This window comes from Triturus cristatus, chromosome 7, assembly GCF_964204655.1.
Source record: "Triturus cristatus chromosome 7, aTriCri1.1, whole genome shotgun sequence".
Lineage (NCBI taxonomy): Eukaryota > Metazoa > Chordata > Amphibia > Caudata > Salamandridae > Triturus > Triturus cristatus.
This window is the reverse complement of record NC_140590.1, coordinates 1,021,190,186-1,021,214,154: the sequence shown is the minus strand read 5'-3', so window position 1 is coordinate 1,021,214,154 and position 23,969 is coordinate 1,021,190,186. Positions and strand designations below refer to the sequence as shown.

The window sequence follows — 23,969 nt, the reverse complement described above, 5'->3', positions numbered from 1 at the left end:
GCGCCTACTGGACAGGTAGAACAGCTTAGAGAAGAGAGTTGAAATAGCCAGGTTTTCAGTCCTTTACAGAAGGTAGATAAGGAGGCACAACATCTCAAGGTCCCAGGGAGAGAGTTCCATAACTTAGGGCCCAAAAAGGAAAAGGAGTAGACACCTATCTGGGTGCGTTTGACTTTAGGTTGATTGCTTGAGCACAAGGTGTGGGAGGAGAGGTAGGGAACCATCAATGTTTGCAGGCCCAGAGCACGAGCTGATTAGGTGCATAAAGCAAAGTGCATTCAAATGTATTCGCTTGTCCGCTGTAAGCCAGTGAAGATTGCAAAGAAGGCCAGATGCAGAGGAGTGCTAGGGAGGGTGGAACAGGAGACTAGTGGCAGAGTTCTGAACCACCTGAAGGCATCTTATCACAGCTTTATCTGCCCCCAAGTACAGGACGTTGCCATAGTTTAACCGAGATAGTATCAGGGCTTGGATAACTGTTCTTTGAGCAGAGAAAGGAAGTATCCACAGGATCCTTTTAAGCCATTTCATGGTGGCGAAGCATGTGGAGGCTACTTTAGCTGCCTGTGGCTTCATGGACAGGGTACAGTCAAGCCAGAAGCCAATGTTCTTTACTTCATTGGTAGGCTCGGTAGGCACTCCCAGCGTAGCAGGCCAGTGTTGGGGCCCTCAGAGCTGGGGATTCTTACCCAGTTATCACAAAAAGAGGCTTCAAGGAGATTTAGAAACCTGCAAGGGTTGGCCCCCTAACCTTATGAGTCTATCACAAACAAGAAACCATTGGGTCTAAGAAATGCAACTGTTGCAGAAGAAGAGCAAGCTCAAAAGGGGGTATCCCTTTTAAAGGATGAATTCCCTCACCCACCAAAGGTGGCACGCCTTTCATTGGGAACCTCCCCTCCTCTGGCTAGGCACCATGGTACGGGCTGCGGCCCCTCGCAGAGAAGTAGCTCAGGGATGTTTTTTAGTTTGTAAAGGAGTGTATACTAAATACCGCAATGATTAACTCAAGATAGTGAGGGCAGCAGAGCAGGTGAAAAGTGATAATAAAACTAGCCACAGGGTACACAATAATCCTTTGTTGATGCCTCCCTGGGCCAGGATTAAAAACAGGGCACTTGCGGGAAACAAATTTACTCACAGTTAGCATTAGTACGTGGTCGACATCTTTCAGCTGAAAACAGTGACAAAAGGGTAAAACGGCTAAACATGAACCTGTAAAAGTGATATAAAAAGAAATGAAGATTAGGGTGGCAGAAAAAAAAGAGGCACATGTGGGAATGAATACTAGGCAGCTTTGGCATTCGGCACCACCAGCCTTCAATAGCGCTAGTGGTTGACTACTAATGAAACACCCCTTACCTGAGCGAAAAGGTCCTATTTTAATGTGCAAAAGTATGCAAATAACTGGTGCGAATGCCTGTGCTGGCATATTAAAGTATACCTATTGACTTTGGCACTGTTTGTTTATCATTTATTTCATACTCTACAATTGTCAAAAAGCAAACCCTGACTAAAACATTTTTTAAAAACTTACTGCAGTGCAATAAATGATTCCTTTCAGTATATATCAATTGCATGAAATTAAGAACTTCACTTGTGATGATCCTGTCTACTTTTGAGCGATAAAATAGCCCCTCATGCATCACAATGTAAACATCCTTGGGGCCAAAATTATACATCATACAACCAACAGCATGAGGTGAGACAGTCCTTAGGTGATGGCAAAGCTAATCCATCTATATTTTAAAGGATTGTCAACAATAGGTCCATAAGACAACTTCACTTGCAAATAAGACCAGAATACAAAAAAAGATGTTTCCTGTATGTATTGAGTGCGTGATACAAATAATTGAATGTGAGATGATTCTGTATACTTTTGAGCTAGAAAATAGGACCCCATACATTACAACACAACCACTTAATGTGGTGGAATGATACGTCAAACAACCATTAACTTGAGGTTAGAGACTAATACTCCTCTGGTTGGAGCCATATTAAATAATTGGTAACAGTAAGTCAGGCTGAAAGCTGTGCTGGAAAGCCAGAACATAAAACTTGGAGCCCTTGCACATTTAAAACAAAAACTAGGCACTCAAGGGCGTAGCTACCAATGATGTTCCGGTGCAGTGGCATGGGGGCTCACAGGTGTGAGGGGTCCAATGCCAGTGCCTTGCCGTGGCTACTCTTTTCTGGGGAATGAGGAGGGATGTGAGCAGAAGGTGTAGCACAGCAAAGGATGAGTGAGGATCAGGAGAGTGCAATAAACACAGAGTACGCAGAAGAAAAAAACAAGAATTGCCAATGCCAATAGGTCTTTTGTTGGCTGCAAGCCTTGCCAATTTGTTTTTGGGTTGTAATTTTATTTTGGTGCTGAACATTATTGTTGGAGAAGCTCTTGGGCCCTTGTCAAACCACTCACCCCCCCCCCCCCACGCCCTCCAAAAATGGCAAAAAGCAAAATGACTATTTTGTGTATGTGCATGGGTTCACACAGTGAAGTCAGCCAACGACTGAAGTGGAACTACCCGTTACCATATATTTTGCATTTCTCTCTCTTGCTTATTTTGAGATTTTTGGGAAAGAAACCCTTTGACTTTTTATTCCTTGATCTAGAACTCAGTTATTTAGTGGTCCCAGTCACTATTTTATGAATCTGCTAATTTGTTGGGCCTGATGTTGAGGATGGTGGTGACTCTTATTGCAAAATCAAGCGTGCAGTACTGAGCCACCAGATATGAATGATCACAATATTGGGGTGCAGTAAAATACTGGGGTTTGACTCTCACACCTTCATTATGGTAGATGAAGTTAAATAGTGCATGGTTGCCGTTCCGAACTGGATAAATACAAACCCTCTCAGATTTAACTCATACAAGACTGAAATTCAGATTTTTGTGCGTCCCTATTGGAGAATTCTAATTAGTGGCCATCTGAATTAGTACCACCTTCCCCCACAACACCTGCGTCATCAGTCAAGAACCTCTGTGTCATCTATAACACAAATATATCATTTGAACTCCACATTTCAAACTATTTTCCTCTTGTTATTTCAACACCGGCTCTCTTAAAAGTGTGTTGTTTCTTCTCCTTGAATATCACAAAACAATAGTTAACCCTACCACAATTTCAAGACTGGATTACTTTATGTTGAGACAGAAAAGTTCCCTGCATGGTGATGGAGTAGCACCCCTTCCCTGAGTGCTCTAGCTGCATGGATTATGGATATCTGGGCCCATTGTAATGATGTTTGTTCCTAGGCAGACACAGATCATGCGTGTGCCCAGTGACCTAGACCTGTCTCCTGGTAATGCGGTCTTGTTTGACTGCGAAGGGTATACCAAGCACCAGAGTGGTAGTGGGCTACTACCCTAACCTGGAGTTAAGTGACGTGAGCACAGTGATGGCAGCATACCCGCTTTGTTTTTCATAGTGATCAATAGAGTTAACAGGCCTTTTTAGGTCTCGCCTGACCCAGCGCATGCGCTGGTCTTGCGAGACTTATTGAGAGGGCTCCAAAAAGTGCTACCGGCCAGCCTAGAGGTACAGTGCATGTCGCGGGCGCGCACGCCACGCTTTACCGCGATTACTTTCACTTTCGCTTTGATGTTTTGATCGTGATCACGATCACTTTCACTTTCGCGGCCGCTTTGCATAGCCAATAGGTCTCGCTTTTGGGACCTTATAAGTATTTAGTTATGCAACTGTTGCATGGCTAAACACTTACAAGGTCCCAAAGGCGAGACCTATTGGCTATGCCAATGCTTGTTACTTGTATCACAGGAGTGGTGCCTACTGGCTCACTCATGTAAAGTTTGTGTACTTAACTCACCTTTGTACTGAATGGATTGTGTATGGCGTCTCACGGGTGATACTTGCATGTGCAGGCTGGGATGCGTGTGTGCCTGTGTATGGTACGACATGAAGGCCTGTGGGCATGGAGGAATTAGAAGAGGTGAGGACTGCACCCCCCAAATAGTAGATATGTATTTCCAACACTGCTAAGGTCTGGGGTGGGGGCATAGACTGAAGGAATGGGAGCATAGCATCTTCTATACACATCAAAGGTCTCTCTGATTCCAGGAGGAGTTACTGGTCAGTGGGACCTGTGCTCATAGTCAGGGAGATGCTGAGACTGATAAGGGTGGCACTGTGGACCAGGGAATCTTGACAGAAAGGAAGACTTAGGTCTTTGAACCTCCATGAGGCGTACTTAAGTGAAGGCCGACAGCCAGGTGTGATCCCAGGTTACTGTGTAGTGGGTCAGTCAGAATTGAAGCCGCTCCTGATGTGGCGGGCGGTCCTTTTAACGAAGGGTAGTAGAGAGGAGAGAGCACTTCAAAGGAGCTGACCCCCAAAGCCTGAATTGTAACGGATCAGACACCAAATAAAATTAGTGTCTGGAGTTGGACTATAAAGTGGGAGCATGAGACCCACAAGTGGTTCAACGGCGCTGCTCAACAGGAGGGAAGATCACCACACCATCTCCTTTGCAGAACCAGGACTCAGGACCAAGGTCTGCTAGCCTCCCTGTTTGGTGGGGGAGAGTTACCCAGGAAGTCAAGACCACTTGCCCCGAGCCTGGTGCATCATCCTGCTACCTGCCTTCCAAGATCAGTAGACCCTGTGAGGAGGAGGAGGGGGGCACCTGGAGGGAGCGAGGCCCAGTGGCCATCCTGCTGAGCGAAGTGTGAGATGTCTGCTCTGGTTGAGCATGCAGCACTTATGAACTCAGTGACCCCGTGTGCCTGGTGAGGGCCACAGTGAAGTAAGGGTTGTTGCCCTAGTGCAGAAACAGTCAGTGACCCCAATATGCCATGTGGGGCCTTTGTGAAATAAGGGCTTTTAGACTTGTTCAGAACAAGTCTGCAACCCCTGTGTGCCAGGTTGGAGCCATCGCGAAGCAAGGGTCTCATAAACGTTACTGCTTTGGGACTAGAGTGGGTTGCGCCTGAAAGTCCCCTCCAGTATCAAATAGGGAATAACCAGTCTTACTAGGACAGCAAGGCGGGCCTCAGGGATTGCTGGCCAGGACGATGCTGGTGCGCTGACCATAGGAGAATGTTGATATTAGTGTATTGCTTATCAGCGTTTGTATGCTTATATCAAAATACTACATTTTCATAAAAGTAAGTAGTTGACTGCAAAATCACCTTATTGAGGTTACAGTTTGTACTTTGAGCCAGTTTATGTCTCACACCTACCTGCCCCTCGATGAGATCAACGCGAAATACTACTGAACGTCAAGGGTTGAAAAGGGCTAGTACTTGGTCTGTTACTCAGGACTCATAGTAGGTCTGGCCCCAGGACATTGGGAGTAAAACGCCTCAAACCCCTTGGTTGGGCCCAGTAACTCCTGCTTGCTCTGTGATCCTCTGAAATGAGTTCCAATACTGTAATTCTCTTTACATCAGTCTTCCTAAACGGTCTCTCAAAGGCTTCAGCTGGTTCAGAATGCGGCTGAACATCTTATTCTCAACATAAGGACATTTTGCTACATCTCTCCTTAGCTTGCTGTCCTTCTCCGGCTTGTTTAAGGCTATCTGCCCATGCTGTAGAGCTGTTCAACCTTCCCATCCGACTCTTTCTCTTCAGTAAATACATCCATCCAAGACCCTTGTACGTTCCACAAACGGTGGTTACTTTTTTCAATTCTCACTGCAAAAGTCTGGGAATCCCTTCTACCCATTCCTTGAGCTACTGACTCATACAGTACCTTCAGGAAACCGCTGAAAAGATACCCCTTTCTCTTTGTTGCCTTTTTTCTGCTTCTATGCTGAGTAAGATGAGTTGTCACCATTTCAGTTCATTCATTCATTTCACAAACCAAAATAAGTAGTAAAGTCTTTGATCAAATATTTTTATTCATCCATTAGGGTGAAACTTTACAAATGTAAAAATAACATTTGGTTAAATATTGGGCATGAGTAAACGGGGAAATTCATGTCTTTTAGAATTTGTGTTTGATGAACCATAAGTAATATTTAACTATGTTTTTAGTGAATTAATATGCTTATTATGATTTACTGCATTGACCTGCCATGTACTCATTTGAAGTCATGGATGGCCTTTGGCAGCATGCAGTGGGGTTTGACTGCAGGGCATACATCTTGGCCATGTCATTTGCTCTATCCCTGGGAATGGACAACATTCACTACACATGGCCTTCAGCCATGCTTGCTAGAGGTCGGCCACAGCGTCTGGCTTGAAGCCAGCCCTTGCAGTGCACCGTTTCAAGAACAGCTATTGCCATGATTATTTTTTGTTACCTTTTTTAATTAAAAGTTGGGAATTTCATAAACATTGCAATTTTTGGGAATTCACCATTTTCTGACTATCTGAATTTGAAAGATTTGTTGTTTTTTTAATACAAAATAGTGGCTGTATGACAGCAAATGCTGTCAACACAGAGATGTTTCAGTCCAAAATTTGTTATGTTTTCCTCATTTTTAGCCCTGTATTCCACTCCTTTGTGTGATCTCTGGCCCTCCCAAGGAGTCGGACACCGCTCATAGGGGAATATTCACAAGAACGTGTGCTAAACATCACCAAATAATGCAAACGCAACTTTACACATCGCAGCCTATCGCAGGAAAATAACGCCGTGTCAATGTGGAATTCACACCAAGGCGGTACCATGAGATAGTCTGAGAAACCGCAGCCAATGTCTGCGATACAACCACCTCGACGGAGATAAAAACACAAACCACAACACAAAAAAAGTGTGATGACACACACGGCAGGCGGGAATAAGCACAACAAAAGCCTGAAAAAGAAAGACAACCCAAACAGAAAACAACTGCCAAGCACAATGGAGGCAACTCGAGCCAGCAGACAACCCCACAAGCCCCATTGGCAACAAAACATTGTACATGGCAGGCCATCTTGGACACATTGCAACATCGACTACTGTGGCCCTGGTGGCGACAACACCCCAACACAGAGACACACTTATCGAACTTCCTGCCCAAGGCCAGGTCCGAGCCACGCCCTGCTCCCCCTGCCGAATCAGCACACCCCTGCGCTGACCTGAAATACGCGGACCAGCACACGCGGCTTGTGCATGCAGGGGGGTGCGTGCGGGGCTACATGTCCAGGGTCACTGCCAACGCTGAGGTGACATGGTAACGTCCGCTTAAGACAGCACACTGTGATGCTGCAGGGCCCGTGCCCATCATGCTGACACAATGAGCACACGGACACACTTGCTCAGATGGTGTGAATGGCTATGGGTACATGCGCATGGCCACATTTATTAGCAGGCACACATACCGAGTGACACCTGTGTTGGATGTGTGTGGGGTGTGTGCACACCAGCCGGCAAGGGCTGCCTGGTGCAGTCAGAAATCGACAACAGTGTTAATCGTAAAGGACACAACCATTCAACCATAAAGGCCCCATGACTTGTGCTGCACAGAGTTAGAGGCCCCGGATGCACAGCGTCCTGCACGGGCCTACCGTCATGGGCTGCTGACTTGCGGGGCACTGGGGCAGGGTCACAAGTGCAGAGCAGGTTTCCGCAGATGACAAAGGGGTGTGTCGTGGAGTGTCTCGGTGGACAGTGGAAAGTGTACCCCAGGGCATGATGCAGAGGGCAGGACCATGCTGAAACAGTCACTATGGTGGAGATGAATGGAACAGACACGTCAGACACCAAGTCCCATCCAGCCAGATGAAGATGCAGAAAACCACCAGCCAATAGATTCTGACGATACCAAGGTCCAACCAGATGGTGCCCATGACTCATTGCACACAGAGGTAGTGGCACCAGTGCTGTTAGGGGATGCCGCCTGAGTCCACTGGCCATTACACTTCATGCACCAGCAGTTGATCTCCACATGGCCATTTCTGTGGTTTGCACTCTATGGCCTGTCCGGCACCCCCATGCCACACCTGGCATTGGGTAGGTTCACATTCCTTAGTCACTTGCCGCTCTCGCACATGCCTGCTCCATGCCTTTCCTCACATCCTGCTATTGTGTGTCTGTGGTGCCATGCCGTGGCTGGGTTGTGGGCATGGCAAGACCGGATTCCCAATGGAGTCATGTTGTCGTGTCTGGTCGGTTGGCATATTGTGTGTCATGTTGAATGTAGTTGTGCTGCGTGCCCATTGGCAGTATCGTGAGTTGCATGACTGTGGGCTGGAGGTGTGTGGTGTGTTTATTTTGGACTTACCAACGGGCACTGCATTTACATATGTGCCATCCTGGGAGCGCTGGGTGATGATGGACTGTTGGGAGATGTGAGTTTCATGCACTCTGCCTGGGGAGTTGGCCACGACATTGTTGAGGAGTCCCGGGCGGTCCACTATTGCCTGCACATTCATGGTATGCGTGTGCTTTCTGTTGTGGTAGTTGTGTGCAGTGTGGGCAGGGGGCACGAGGGGTACATGTGTACAGTTGATTGTCCCTGACACGTTAGGGAATCCAGCTATGGTGTAGGGGCCTTGCTTGGTCTCCAGCTGCTCCTGCGCAGTGTGGGTGATGTGGGGGTGCTGGGGTACCAGGCTGATGTTGGCATCCAAGACCGGTGTGATGACCTTGGATGGGGCTGGCTGTGTGACTCCTCCGACTCTGGCAGTTGTGGGTTGGATGGTACCAGAGGCTGGCATATGCTGCTCAGCCGGCAACTTTGTCTGCGGAGGGATGTTGGTTGTCCGCTAGGTTGGTACCGTCAGCAGGTGGGGGATGTGGATCAGGATGCGGGGGATGGTTGTCCATTTGGGCCTGTTGTGGGCAATGTCCTCCTCTGGCGTTGGGTTTGGGCGGCAGGTGCGTTTCAGGTGGGTCCGCTGTCTTTGTGTACACTGCCTCTGTGGTGTTCCCGGGATGGGGGGGAGCGGGACGGGTCCTGGGTGTGGAGGCGGGCCTGGGGTGGTTGCGGTGGGTGTTGTGACCCTCATGGGTATCCACGTTGCATGATCATTGTCTCCATGGCATCTGTGGGTCTTCCAGTGTGGCTCTTGGCTGGGCTCCCATTTAGGCTGCAGGTAGTCGTCCTGCTTAACACCAGCAAAAGGCAGGTGTTAATTCCCTGCTGCTACCGCGGCTTATCGCCTGTTTTTGGTTCGCATCGCCGATCTGGCAGTTCGTTGTGAAAGTGGTGTTGTGGTTTTTTCATGTGTTTTTGCACGGGAACGCCTACTCTGCATCTCATTAGAGTTAGCTGGTGGTGTTCACCGTGGAGATAGATTTTGGGTCAGGTATGGTGGGAATACTGCCGGTGTCAGCAGTTTGCACCAGCTTGTGAATGGGGTGTTAAATCTATCTCCACTTTTGATGCGTTAAGGTGGAGATAAGTCCTTGTGAATATCCGCCATAGTGTCTCCACTTTCGTGTGGAATTTATTTGACCAAGACTCTGGGCCATATTCACAAGGATCTATCGCTGAGTCCACGGCACTTTATCGCAGCCAAAGTTGCGATAAACTTATCGTCCCAATCACAAGCTGGTGTTAACAGCCCACAGCACCAGTTTACACGCGATAGCAGCCGCAAAAAACATCGCCGCGGATGACCCCCGCAACTATCGCTAATGAGATGCAGAATAGGCGTTCCCGTGCCAAAAGCCGCGACAACACCACTCCACAATATTCACAACGAACAGCTAGAACTGCGATAAGAACACAAAACAGGCGATAAGGCCGTTAGCACCAGGAAAATAACACCTGCTCTGACCTGGTGCTAAGTCGGGCCACAGCCTGGACCACAAAAGGGAGACCAGGCCAGAGCCACACCTGAAGAACAGCAGATGCACCCGGGCAACTGAACATGAAGCCCGGAGGGCCGAAAGGGAAACAAAACCAGCCGCAACCACCCCCAGGACCTCCCTCCCCGGCACCCCCGACCAAAGACATGCCACATCAGCTACACCCAATCACATACAAAATTATCCTCATGATGTCGCAGAATCACAACTGGTGACATGCATGTGTAGTCACAAAAATGAGCATCACACATTCATTTCCGAAGCAACAAATCAAACTTTATTAAAATGAACACTGAAATGAAATGAAGACACATTGCGGCTCCCCTCGGGCCAATCTGTAGGTCACAGCCTGCAAGACAAAAATCATGATGAGAAGGTGTGTCCTGCGCACATCAAAGGACAGAGAGAGAGCGAAGGGGTGAGAGAGGAAGAGAGGGAAAAAGAGAGGGAGAGAGACGAAGAGAGGGGAAGAGAGAGAGAGAGACGAAGAGAGGGGGAGAGAGAGAGAAGAAGAGAGGGAGAGAGAGAAAGAAGAAGGGAGAGAGAGAAGAAGAGAGAGTGAGAATGAGAGAGGGGGAGAGAGAGAAGAAAGGGGGGGAGAGAGAGAGAAGAAGAGAGGGGGAGAGAGAGAGAAGAAGAGAGGGGGAGAGAGAGAAGAAGAGAGGGGGAGAGAGAGAAGAAGAGAGGGGGAGAAAGAGAGCGCTGCCCCTGCGCACCCAGGCCACACTGCTCACCTGCTGCCACTGGTGTGTCACTTGCCGGCATGTAGTGCAGTTCATTAGGTCACACATCTGAGACAGACCCGTCTTCTGAAACAGAGTCCAGATACATGATTGGCACAGTACACACAATTGCACAAGACAACATCGCCTGCCCGCCCGTGCACACCCAGTCAGAGGCACCCCAGCCCCTTCCGCTGCACATCGGAGCATGCCCGCCCATGCACACCCAGGCCGCACTGCTCACCTTCCGCCACCGGCGTGCAGACAGGAGGTCCCACCATGTGCTGCTACAAGCCCGGTGCCTGCAGACATGGCACACTCCACACCATGCTGCCCCGCTCCGCAGGCCACCAGGTCCCACGTTGTATTGTAGTTGAATTTATAACGGCGCACAGCTACCCACCATGGGGTCTCCCGGCGCCAAGGATGGTAATGGCCAAAAACTGAGATAGCTATTCATTGAGGGAAGAGCCAGGTTTTCAGGTCCCTACGGAACTTTGTGAAAGTAGGTTCCAATTTCAAAGAGACAGGAAGAGAGTTCCAGAGCTTAGGAGCGAGATGGGAGAAGGAGCGACCACCCATTCTAACCAATCTAAATCTAGGGATCACATAGTTACCCTGAGATGCTGATCTGAGGGACCGGGAAGGGACATAAGGATAAACAAGTGATCGCAGATACAGAGGTGCCAGGCCCTGTTTGATTTTGAACATAAAGCAGAGCGCCTTGAATTTAATGCGGCTCTCTATACACAGACAGACGTTTGGTGCTGGGTCTTGATTACTCCATGGCAGAGGACATACCAGTGCACCTGGCCTCATCGCAGGCTGCACACCCGCTCAGCCCAATAGGTGCCACCAACTCTGTGATCCGGAAGCAACGCCACGTGGCGGTAGGCCTGCGCTGCCCGCTGGCTCTGGCCTACACTGCGGTCCAGCAGGGCACACAAAACCTGAGCTGTCCGGACTGCCGGGACGGGGCATCATCGCAGGCTGCACACCCACTCAGCAGCTCAAGGTGCCCCTAACTCAGTGCACCCAAAGTCACCGTCCCATGGCAGGGTGCCTGTGCTGGCCGCAATACTCCAGGTGCCACTAACCCTTTTCAACCCCAATCAGCACCACGTGGTGGTAGGCCCATGACGGCCGCAAGGCCTCAGGTGCCACTAACCTTGTGCACAACAACTCATGGGCCCTTTATGATTGAGCACCGTGGAGCGTCCGTCATCCAGTCTCCACCGGCAGAGGGGAATGTGATGTCGTCGGCCACTTATGTTGGCGGAGTCACATGGCCTGTGACGCCTGTGCCGGATGGGTGTGGTGTGCGTGCAAACCTGCCCTCAGGGAGTGGCTGTGACATGCTGACAACTAGACCAGTGACCTGCACACCACCAGCGAGTACGCCTGCGACAGGTAGCAATGAGGGCCCCCCCTTGGAGCGTAAGAGGAGTGGTCTGGCCTGCCGTACGCCGGACCAGTGCAGGGCTTGCAACAATGACTCGTGGGATCTGGGCGTGGTTCAGTCCATGTCTGGACATGGAAGTGACTGATGCGTGTGTCCCTGTTGTAGTGTTTACTGGACCCGGTACACAGTATGCAATGTAGCACCCTCTGACTGGCATCCCACAGGATGACCATCATTGACGCAAGGGAAATCACTGTCCCTACATTCACCCACACATTCATACATGAATGATGAAAGACATGACACAGCAGTGCGTCACTGGATGTTTATTGCACATCCAGTGCAGTCCTGCAGCTGGAGCGGTACAGGGCAATGCAGAGCACACTACACACTATGGGCCCGTGGAGGGCCAGCCAGAGTCCATCAGGAGATGACAAGTACTGCGGAAGAGGTAGGGTACAGTCCGCAGTCTGGTCGCCGTGTCATTGGTCATCAAACAGGATATGACAGTCCATGTCGCTGTTCAAGGTGAGTGCATCAGAGTGTATCGGCGTCAGTGGAAGGTCATGGGGCCATGTGCGGCACCAAACAAGAACAGGACAGGTTGCAGAAATGAAAGCTAGCGCCTCCTGATCACAAACCCATCCACGTCCTCATCCCCGAATGTGTACTCTGCCCCACCTGTGGGTGTTGCAGTTCCGGCTGGGGCACTGTGTGCCACTGACACATGAGGGGCCGGAGGAGGGTTGTCGGCCGCACTGTGTGGCAGTGACACATCAGGTGCTCGAGTGGATACGCCTGCCGCACTGCGGGTCACTGACACACCAGGGGGTGGAGATGTGTTGTTCCTGGGGGTCTTGGGAGACTGGCGGGCCGTGGGTGCCTCCTGCTGGGTGGTTTGGGTGGTGGGTGGGGTCTCCTCGATGCAGCTGGGCAGCCCTGATCCTGGAGGTGAGTCGCAGATGATGTCAATGATGTCTAGGAGGGCTTGGGTGTCGATGCTGGGATTGTCCTCCTCGTCATAAGTGAAGAGTGGCTGGAACTGCTCTGCAGGGGGTGTTGACGCTGACCCTGCAATGTGAAGGGGAGATGGTGTATTGCAATGTATCCACATGTATGTAGCCGCATGGGACATGTTGACATTCAGACAGCATGGCATTGTACATTGTGACAGTCTATGGATCTGGGCGATGACCCAGAGTCATTGAGGGTGTGCACTGTGCTATCCTTGATTGTGCATGTGTGCCATCGTGGCCATCTCCACCAGTCCCCCCAGTATCTGGTGGTCACTCACCCTGTTGCGGTTGTGTTGTGTCCTGTCGAGCAGTGTCCGGTCCCCCGACTCCGGCCACTGTATCCACACTGATGACTGTTGACACCAGCTCCTCCATGTCATCCAGCTCGAGCTGTGGCACTGGGCCTCCACCTTCAGTCTGCATTGCTGCCTTCTGGTTGGCTTGCGAGTTTCTCCTTGCTCTTCAGCTTGATGTCATTCCATCGCCTCTTGACCTCATCCATTGTCCTCATGTGCTCTCCGACGTCATTCACCTTGTCCACGATGTCCTGCCATATTCCAGTTTTGGTGCCCAATGGAGGTGACGAACAGTTGTTGATGGTGTTCCATCACCTCCGTGACCAAGATCCTGTTCGCCTGTGGACTGAACTTCGTCTTCCTCTTCTTCTTGTCCTTGCCTTCCCTGTCCCCGATGTCCCGGGCTGGTTGTCCTGGGTTCTTGTGGGGTTGCACTCGTGCTCTGCGCCTGCTCCTGCTGCCTCCATGGTGCTTGGGTGTTGGTCAGTTTGTGTTTGGGTGTTTTTTATACATTTACGGTGATTTTTCCCACCGGCCAGGTGTGTGTTGCAGGCCTGGCGCTGCTTATCGCTGATTTCCTCATCGCGCTTTGGCCCATCGCAGGTTTTTTGGTGTTGTGGTTTGTGTTTTTATCTCCATTGAGGTGGTTGTATCGCGGACATTGTCCGCAGTTTAGGCAGACTATCGCATGGTACCGCCTTGTTGTGAATTCCACGTTGACACTGCATTTTTTGCTGTAGCTGTGAGCAGAATTTTCTAAGGGCGATAACATAGGAAAAACACACCTTTTTTTAACCCAGCATTTAACGTTTGACTTCTGCAAGGAATTGCAAGAAAAATGCTGAATTGAAGCTGCATACACTACCTGAGTGCCAAATTCTGTGGAAAGCCCTCCACAATAACTGTGAGAAACTAATGATTTAAAAATGTTTCGGTGGGCCTGAAGAGGTTGAAAATTTAGTGATATTTTAACATCTTACCTGGGGTAGTAAGTGCTATAAAAAATATCTTGATTGTTATTCTGCAGACTGGTCACAAACCCATATTTGCAGGCCATAAGCAAATTAAAAACAATAATTTAATGATACTTTGATTATTTTCCTGCCTACAGTATGACAAAGGCACAAATCGTCCTTTTTTGTTTTTTTACCATTCCTAAATGGCAGACTTCACTTTGATTGGTCAATTATTAAAATATTTTTTAACACAAAACTGCAATATAAAATATAAAAAAGGACCAGGGTGTGGAGGTCAAAGGAGGAGCGCGTGTTGAGAGGAGGGTAAAAGCAGCACAAAAGAGAAATTGAAACTAGGGTGTGGGAGGAGAAGTACAAGATGAAGAGAGCAACACAGAGCGCAGGGGGTGAGCGAATTTGGCATGGAGAAGAACAAAAGAGAGAGAGAGAGAGAAAGAAGCACATGAGGGAGACAGCAAAACAAGATGGTGGGAGAAGAATCTAAGTGAGACAGCTAGAGGGAGCGCAGGAGAATGTGGGGGAGAAGCACTCGGGAGAGAGAGAGAGCGTAAACAGCACATGAAGAAGAGAGTAACACGGAGCGTGGGGTAGTTGGCAGAGGAGAAACACATGTGGCAGAGAGCTCGAAAACACATGCACTCTTTTGGAGTTCTTTATGAAAAAAGAAAAAAGGAATTCTCTAAAAGTGAGCACTGGAAGGAGACAACTTAGCTAATCAAAAGAATGGTTAAGAGGATATGCCCCAGGAGAGGTAAACATACAAGAAGAGGAGGGCAAGCAATTTTAAAAAGGAGCAAGCAAATGAGAGTGACAATAAGAATTAACCAATGGAAAGCAATGGGATAGCTGTAAATACATGATGGGCCTTTCGCAGATAGACAACTTACACTATCTAGTAGGCAAGACCTAACAAGCATTGGCATAGCCAATAGGTCTTGCTTTTGGGACCTTATAAGTGTTTAGCCATGCAACAGTTGCATAACTAAATACTTATAAGTTCCCAAAAGCGAGACCTATTGGCTATGCAAAGTGGCCCTGCAGCCGCGAAAGTGAAGGTGATCGCGATCACACATCAAAGCGGCCCTGCGGCCGCGAAAGTGAAAGTAATCATGGTAAAAGCGGCGCCCGCGCCCGCGCACATGCACTGTAGCTCTAGGCTCGCCTGGTAGCACTTTTTAGAACCCTCTCAATAAGTCTCGCCAGACTAGCGCATGCGCTGGGTCAGGCGAGACCTAAAAAGGATGTTTTGTGCCAACAGACGGTGCTTGCCCTAAACCAATGGGCTCCAGTGAGAGCAATATGAGCGAAACCACAATATATCTGTCGGACAAACTGTGTGCAACTCATATGGAGAATTTCAATTTCCTTATGCATGTCAGTGTGTGATGCGAAAGGACATTGCCAAATAGCTAGAAAATACATGCTGAGGTTTGCAGAAGTGATGCTTTAGCAATCTTGTATGTTGGCAACGTTATGATAATTATATTCAGAACTCGGCCTCTTGAAGAATTACCAAGCATACCGTCATTCTGAAGCCCGATGACTCACTTGAATCATATTCAGAATTCCTTGTATGGTAGAATTTGCCCTAAAATTTCATGATGTCCCTGTATACATGGCATCAGTAATTTGGGAGGGGGTGGAGAAATACTCCTTACTCAGAGATATGGGGGCATACGATGTCGGAATCAGTTTCCACTGTGATTCCTGCATATATTCCAGGAGCGTAGCTTCAAGGGGGTGCTTGGGGTGTTACACCCTCCTAATAAATATAAAATATTTTAAATAGTCGGGTACAGAAGCTTTCAGTCAGGCTTGATAATGTGTCTTTCGGATTTCATCTGGGATTTTTAAATACCCCCTCAGACAAAAACACTCACACATACACACTTTTCTCTGGTTTGAAGGTCTTAAAATATGATTATTCTACTAAATACTGTGTTTTATGTATCTCTCACAATCCGCACTCCTTTCCCTTTCTACTGGCCCCTAAGGTCCCCTCATGCACTGCTTCTCATGTTATGATTAACATAATACGCTAGCGTGATTGTCTGAAAATCTGAAGCTCCATCTGGCTTACTGACCAAGGTACACCCCTGATGTTTCAACTGGAGAGTTAAACCTAGAGCAATGGGCTGAAACAATTGCTGTCCAGCACCGTGTTATGGTGTAAGGACTGTATTTTCTTGTTTTTTTTTATAAACAAATCTCATGAGCAGTTTTTTCCCCTTGAAAAACAAAACAGCAATAACAGAGACAATGGCAGTATTCTCCATTCACATGTGGGAGGAGGTGTTTGGATTTTCTTCCTTTTTTCTACCACATTTACATGTGGTCAAGATCAGCGTCTCACTAGGGCCGACCCTCGAATACCTTCGCGGCGGCAGCCCAGCAGCACATGGTATCACATTTATGGAGTGTCCAATGGTGGAGCTGGCTGAAAATGTTATGTAGAAAACTGAGACTCTACTTGACGCAGGTGATCCATGTCTGGAATGGGACGTTCATTCGTTTACGGTGGATGTCCTGTTAGCATCCCACTATAAGTGAAGTCCATGGTGTTTAGGAAATTTGCTATTTGGCAGCCAATATTCCAGAAAGTTGTCTTTATAGTTGACAGCTGAAATGTATAACAGAAAGGCAGGTGGTGACATAGAAATTGACCATGATTTCTCACACACACCCTTGCTTCCAAAGTTGAAAAGTTCACCCTGACATCCTTGTATTCTAAGTGAACGCTTCTCATTGAGAATCACCACAGCCTTGTTTTGGAAAAGTAAAAGGATTATGTCAGTTCTAGAGTCGTGTAGCAGTCAATGTTCAGTATAAGTCAATTTTCAGGCTTGAGCTGGTCAATACCCCATAGCTGTCCATTGCATGTGCCACCAAGGAGCGTGGGTTTAACGAAGAATTGTGAGTACTTCTTGTGTATGAAATATCAGCATCTGTAGACCCATCTGTTACAAAATGTTCATGCGTGTATGAGCTCAAGATGAGCTTATTCTTTAAGACTATTTAAGTAACAATTTCAAGCATATGGTGAACATTCAATATGACATCACTAAAACTATGGAACACTGATGTCATGACCAAGACAGTTCACAAAACCACCCTCACTAGCAAGCATATTTTGAATTTGGAGTGCTGATTTCCCTTAGTTTAATGTTAAATCAATATATCTGTCTAATCCTACAATGTCCTTTTAAGATATGCAAGTTGATTTCGTTCGGATCTGCTGATTTACAGATCTTCACTTGTTAGAAGCCAAACAATAGATGTGGATGGGGTGGAAAAATATGAGAGCTCCCTCACTGGATGAATGGGAAAAAGAGTTAGACAAATCAGTGGAAGCTGAAATTGCATGCTCACCGCATGAGGCAAATCTGCAACAAAGAATAATTGAATAGGATCTCAGAGAGAACTTAATTAATAGAGGAGGTGAAACAAATATGAGCATAACTGATGTGTGATATGCTTGGCCATGTTTAAAAGTTCTTTGTAGCCACGTATAACAGGTTAATAAAAACAATTTGAAAAAAAGTTGAGTCGGTTCAGATTTTGAAAGTTTTAATTCATTTTGTTCGCTCCTCGGCTTGAATTGCCTCCCCTCTCTTGCTCCTGGTGATGAGCTATACACTCATTCATGTGACATCATTCACCCCATGTTGCAAGGGGATCATGGGAGTGAAATGTGTAAGGTGGGAACAGGAAGGTGGTGCAAGTGTATGGGGCCAGATTAGACATTTACAGATGGAGTACAGTCTATCAGGCTGGCAGGGACATTATCACCACTATTCCAATGATACTCCATCTGTAAAAATATACAGGTAACTGGAGGGTGACCTTGCTAACCAGACAGTTTGTCATGGTGTCAAGGACATTACCTCCACGCTTCTGATGGTACTGGACTGCCGGCCCAGTGATCATTCTTGTACCATGAAAGGAACTATCATCACAGCTGTCGCCTTCAAAGTACAAAACGTTTGGTGGAGGGTTAACATCGTTTTTGATGGCCATTCATCATTTTTTTTTTACAAAGCAGGAGTATGTTTCTAAAAAAACAAAAAAAAACGAATCACTCCCACACTCTGGGAGTTATCTCCCAGCATGTGGGAGATAATATTGTTTACTTCTGTACCTTACCACCCAGCTTTTCCAGGTGGTGATAAACAGAAAAAAAACATGTCTCACTGTCTGCTATAAATGGAGTGATGACTATACTCCGACAGCCCCTACTCCATTTGAGTACATTTTCTGTATTATAATGTCTGCCAATCTTTAAATGAGGCAGCAGACCAAGCGTTTGGCTGAAACGATACTCTGTTGTGTTCCTGACAGAGTACCCTGTTCACCAAACTTTAAATTGGTCCCTTTGAGTTTAATTCAAAATGTAAGGTAGATGTTGCATACAGGTGGCACTGAGTATTTTCTATTAGAATCAAATTTATCACATCAACTGGATACAAGGGTCAAGCAACCCACTTCCCACTTGTCATTATTCCTGGCCATAATTTTACACATTCTAAGAATATATTTTCCGACTCTCTACACCAAAATTCAAGACCCTAATGATCCATTTCACAATATTCAACTTCTCAACATTCTTAAAGCCTCATGTTGTTCTATTTTAGCTTCCACTATTGCACTCTACTCATCTCCCAGCAAAGGGTTAGTACCTATCTGTTTCTTCTCTGCAGCTCTGTGTCTGATGCTTTGAAGACTCTACTCAGCATTGCTGTCCATTTTAAAAGGTCTTTTGTTAGCTTTTATTGAGTCTAGTTGTTTAATTTGTCCTTCTTCAGCAGGGTGTGGGTCAGGAATACTGAAGGAAGAACATTGAAGCGTTGCAAAATCTAATATTGAATAGGTACACTGGTGATATATAAATATATGTACACATATATATAGTACATATATATATTTTTTGTCACTGAAAAAAATCAAAGGTTAAAGTAATGTTATAGTTAGGTGAATTTGTCAGTGTGAACATTAACATTGTGAACTAAAAAGCTACAGAAATTCACTAGTTTTAGTTAGCAGCGCTAATTATAACTTGTGCCCTGCCATGCACAGCTTATGACCTCACATATGACAACAATCATGACATATTCTATGACATAATTGATCACATCACGGATGACATCATAGATGAGCGTTCATGACATCACTGATGACCTCATCCAATGTGTGCGCTCGTTTGTTTTATAGTTTAGATCGTAGAGGATAACTAGCATAGTACTTTTCCACTTATTTTGTAGAGTTTGGGTCCAGCTACTGGGTATAAGCATTTAGAAAAAGCTTGTCCTCCTAATACACCATAGCTGTGTAGAGGTATTAAAGACGTTATAAATCTTTGTATTCAAGAGTCTAAGGGAGCCTAAGTGAAATAAAACAATTGCTTAGGATCACACAATTTGGTCAAGTGTGGAAGCTGGGACTCATTGTAGGTTTTCTGTTTTCACATTGTGCAATTCTATTTCATTCCAATTCAACAATGAAGTGGTTTTATTTTTTTTTACATTTGACTCTCCCAAGATAGTAACAGCAAGTAGAGAAGGTTTATCTCAAGGTGTGGTAGAGGTATAGCTATTCAGATTCAGCATAACACAGTATTGTCACATCTATGACTCTTCTGGAGACTACAGTGGCGTAACGAAAATTGAAAGGGCCCCCCTGCGAGGGGCCTGCTCTGGATTTAATCCGGGGCTGTCAGGCCTGAGTACAGTGCTGAGGGGGCCCCTGCAGCTCGGGGGCCACCCGCAACGCAGGGGCTGTGTTATGACCCGGGGAGACTAGAGTTTTATTTAAAGGTCAGTACGGAATGAAACCCTAATAATAACTCCATACATCACTGACCACACCATGTACATGCTTCGCTTTCCCACTGATTCCCACCTTACCCCCACCCTGGCCCCGCAAAGCACTACTCTCACTCCAATGGCATCAATGCGGTCCTCGGGCACACCACAGACCATACTTTGTGGCCCCTTTTTAAAAAAATGCGAGTGCTCATGTTCTAAGCCATGCCATTGCATGCCTTTCAGAATGCATGCAATGTCAGCTGCTTTACAGAGCAGGCACTTGCAGTGTAGGGTGGCTTAACCGTTCAGGGAGCCCATTCTGAAGGGGTCCCCATCATTTTGATTTACGCCACTGCTAACAGGCCCAGGCCTCTCTGTGCAGTGACAGGCTTTCTTGCCAGAGCTAAAGTCAAACGTATTTATAGCACCGTCTGTCACACAGCTCTGCTGCAGTACCTTCCTCCCACATTCACCGCACAAACAGGTGACTGCCTCACAATGGAGCGCGTGGAGGAGGTTTGGGTGGGCGGAAGCCGCGCGCGCGGCACTGCACGCGCTGCTGTTGCTGCCTTCCTAGTCTGCTATTGCATGACGTACCCTCCTCGTGCTGAGGCTGACTGCGCGCTCTAGTTCTGCTTTCGTGTATACGATTCTGTGAGCTCGTGTGCCTCAAGCAGCTCGAAAGCACGGTAAGTAACAACATGAACACCTAAAATACATGAACACACCTTGCTCCTAAACCTCGGAGTCTGCGTGCGCAGCCAGGCCTACCTTACATAACGAGCTAACTTTCCCCTTCACGTGTAACAACACCACAACGCGACGGCCCCTCCTTCTCCTTCTCTGTTACAGGGCCCCGAGGCCTGCACGGAAATGTACTGCCCAGAACCGGTTCTCCCCTTTCACAACACGCCCGCCCTCTCGCTGTACACAGCGTCCCAGCGCTGGGATGAAGTAATGTTAGCCTTTCACACAACAAAGCAGGAATGCGCCATAAATCTGCAGGGCAGATGTGGAGGAAAAGTACACTCTGGCAAGAAATTGCTAAAAGAAGGAGAATGACAACATTCTTTCTGAAAAGTAAGCTCGCTCTGCCTGCTTGCTTTGCTCACCGCCCTTGTTGTATAATCATTTAATGGATGACGTATTTGAAAAGTTCATCTAGGCTATGCGCGAGGACAGTGGGTGACCCTCCCGCGTTACATGTGTCAGTACAGGCACCCCACTCTCATTTGTCTGGGCCCTGCCAACGTTTGGCTATTGGGGTACAGTGGGGTGTCCGTAGCGGATGGTTCTAATCAGACTGAAATATGTGTCGGCAGGAGGGCTGAATAAAGTTATTTTATATTGTACTGACTATTTGTATGGCACTTAGCTCCACCTTAAGGGTACCTCGAAGCGCTGGGGGGTGGGGGAGGAGCAGATAAAAGAGATGGACGAAATGTATCAAGAGAGAGTAAAGTAGGTGATGACTTGGGGGGGGGGGGGGATAATGGAGGAGTCATGTGTCTTCCCCAAGAAACTAATTTTACAGCGGACAGAGTGATATTTCATGACGGTGAGTTGGTTTTCGGTGCTGATTGGATAGGTGGCGGAGTGAGCAGGAATCGTGGGTCGAATGTAGATGACCATGTTGGAAAAAGGATGAATAAGCTGGGGTGGGTTGTGGGCAGGCACGCAACACCCATTGGACTCAAAGGGCTTCAGCCTCCCTCTTGTGTGGCAGCCAGGGATGAGACAGCTTCCCGGGCACACACAGCCGCACCGAGTACTTCACAGGTCTTTAAAATACCATTTGCATGTTAATGAGGCCTCGCTGTTGTTTCACCCCTTCTAAGATCCCCTGCAGCTCCACTCTGCCTATTGCTTAAAGATTCAGCCCCCCTCCCGAAACTTTTTCTTAGCCCCTGAAATTTGACTCTAGTTGCGCCTCTGGTTGTGGGTGCGGAGAGTCAGAGTCAGGACAAGACAGAGCTAAAAACAAGCATTTACAATGCAATGGTCTCGGCATTGGTAAAGTTAGAGCTATTGGCATTGCTCATGACATTATTTTTGTTTAGGTTTTTGTTTTTAAAACATTTAAAGAAACAGCATTGTTATTTACAATGTCAATAGCTTAATCACTCTCAAATGCGAGACCTATTGCATTTGCACCCACACACAGAGCCACCTACACACACTGATTAAGCTATTGACATTGTAAATAACAATGCCGTTTCTTTACATGTTTTAAAAACAAAAACATAAACAAAAATGTCATGAGCAATGCCAATAGACCGTTGCATTGTAATGCTTGTTGACCTTGCCGTAGGCTCTAACAGGGATACGAAGAAAGAGAATATCTTCAATGCTTAGCTTATGATAGGAACCGATATGTATTAGAAACATGTTAAGGTTAGCGAATTGACAGCTTGTACCTATCAATGTATTGGACTTTCTGCGTACTGTGTGCATAATGTAAATAATAATACATTTTAATGTTTGTTTATTTTATGTAATAAAATACGGCCGTGGGTTTCCGACCCCTAATCCAAAGCAGTGTGGTGCTTGAATTGTTTGCCTTGGGGTAAAAGGGGGGAGGGGAGCCCCATGGGAGCCGGGAGCGTGCCCACCCCAAGGGTTGAGGGTGAAGAGGCGGGGACTTTAGGCAACTACCAGGCCATAGGTATTGATAGTGATAGCTCAAGCTCAGGAGACAGATATACAGACCAGTACATATGCAGGAAGCGAATACTGAGGCCCTGCTTACAAATAAGGAGCTAAATTCTGATTTCATTTTGCTTGGAGATTGGAACTACCAGTTGTCGAATAATGATCGCAACCTCAGTCTACTACTGACGGATTCCGGCGTGTCAAGTTGCAAAGATTCATCAGCAGAAAAGACCTGGAAAAAGGCAAAGGGGGCGAAATCCGTGTTAGCTGTTTGACCATTAAAAAGTCTAATTCTTGTGAGCCTGGTTTTAAAAGAATCATCTTTGACCATTGGAAAGCGTCTAAATAAACGGATTACCACAACACCTTGAGTGGGATTTTACCATGGATTAGAAAAAAATTCCTGTGAACTCGCCTTGGTTAACTGTACATCATTCATACAGGGCACTCTTGCATGTGTGCCCACAGACATCTCACGAGAAAGCTCCTAGGTGTCTGTCCACAGACTCCACACAGGACAATATTGCATGTGACTCCACAGACGTCTCACAAGGAAACTCCCAGGTGTCTGTCCACAGACTCCCGTAGGAGTTTCTCCATGTGGGCCTACAGACATCTCACGGGGGAGCTCCTGGGTGTCTATTCACAGGCATCACACAGGACACTATTGGAGGCCCCGTATTCAGTCCAGACACCACACACCAAGTGTCTGTACATGTGGCATCCTCCTGCAAAAACACCTCACTGGATGTTAGTTGGTGTCTCAGGGGCGCTCGTTGGCATCGGCTAAAGAACACAACTCAGGAAAGATTGCGGGTGTCTGCCACGGCGAGGGCTGCATGGAGCCTGCCGTGAACACTCTTCTCCAACCAACACGTCCATGGGGTCCCGGCTGCCTGCTTGTGGACACCGCATATGGACGTTCCTGGGTGTCTGCCAACATCATTCATCGGAGGCTGTAGGGTGTCTGCCCCAGGACACTCCACTGGTAATATTTGCGGATCGGTCTGTGGACACTCGCCAGGCCAGGACCCCCTGGCAAGCCCGGCACACATCAATCACTCCGTCTGTACATTACAGACCGTCCTTAGCGCACGCGCCGGCACACACCAATCACCCCGTCTGTACATTACAGACTGTCCTTGGCGCACGCACTGGCACACATCAATCACCCCGTCTGTACACTACAGACTATCCTTGACACATGCACTGGCACACCAGTCACATCTCTGCCAAGTTTCTTGGGTCCATGTACGATGAGCAGCTCCCGTACAGGTGTTATTTCTTTGAATTCTGAGATTTGCAGCCTTGGTTATAGAATGGTAAATACTAGATTATACGTCCCACAATTTTTTTTAAAGTAACTGGAGCAGGTAGTCACGATGGCAAGACTCCAT

General features: G+C 47.4%; 1 long non-coding RNA gene across 3 annotated transcripts in view; it reads right to left on the bottom strand.

The window, feature by feature from the left end:
• Positions 1-9,962: 9,962 nt before the first annotated feature.
• Positions 9,963-23,969, bottom strand: part of LOC146811037 (uncharacterized) — a 104,285-nt gene continuing 90,278 nt past the window's right edge. For 2 of the 3 annotated variants that reach the window (XR_014966677.1, XR_014966675.1), the window contains 2 exons: positions 10,441-10,515; positions 9,963-10,055 (listed from right to left, as the gene is read on the bottom strand). This is a non-coding gene — a long non-coding RNA (uncharacterized LOC146811037). The remainder of the gene's footprint in view (positions 10,056-10,440; positions 10,516-23,969) is intronic. The other variant, XR_014966676.1, reaches the window with a different exon arrangement.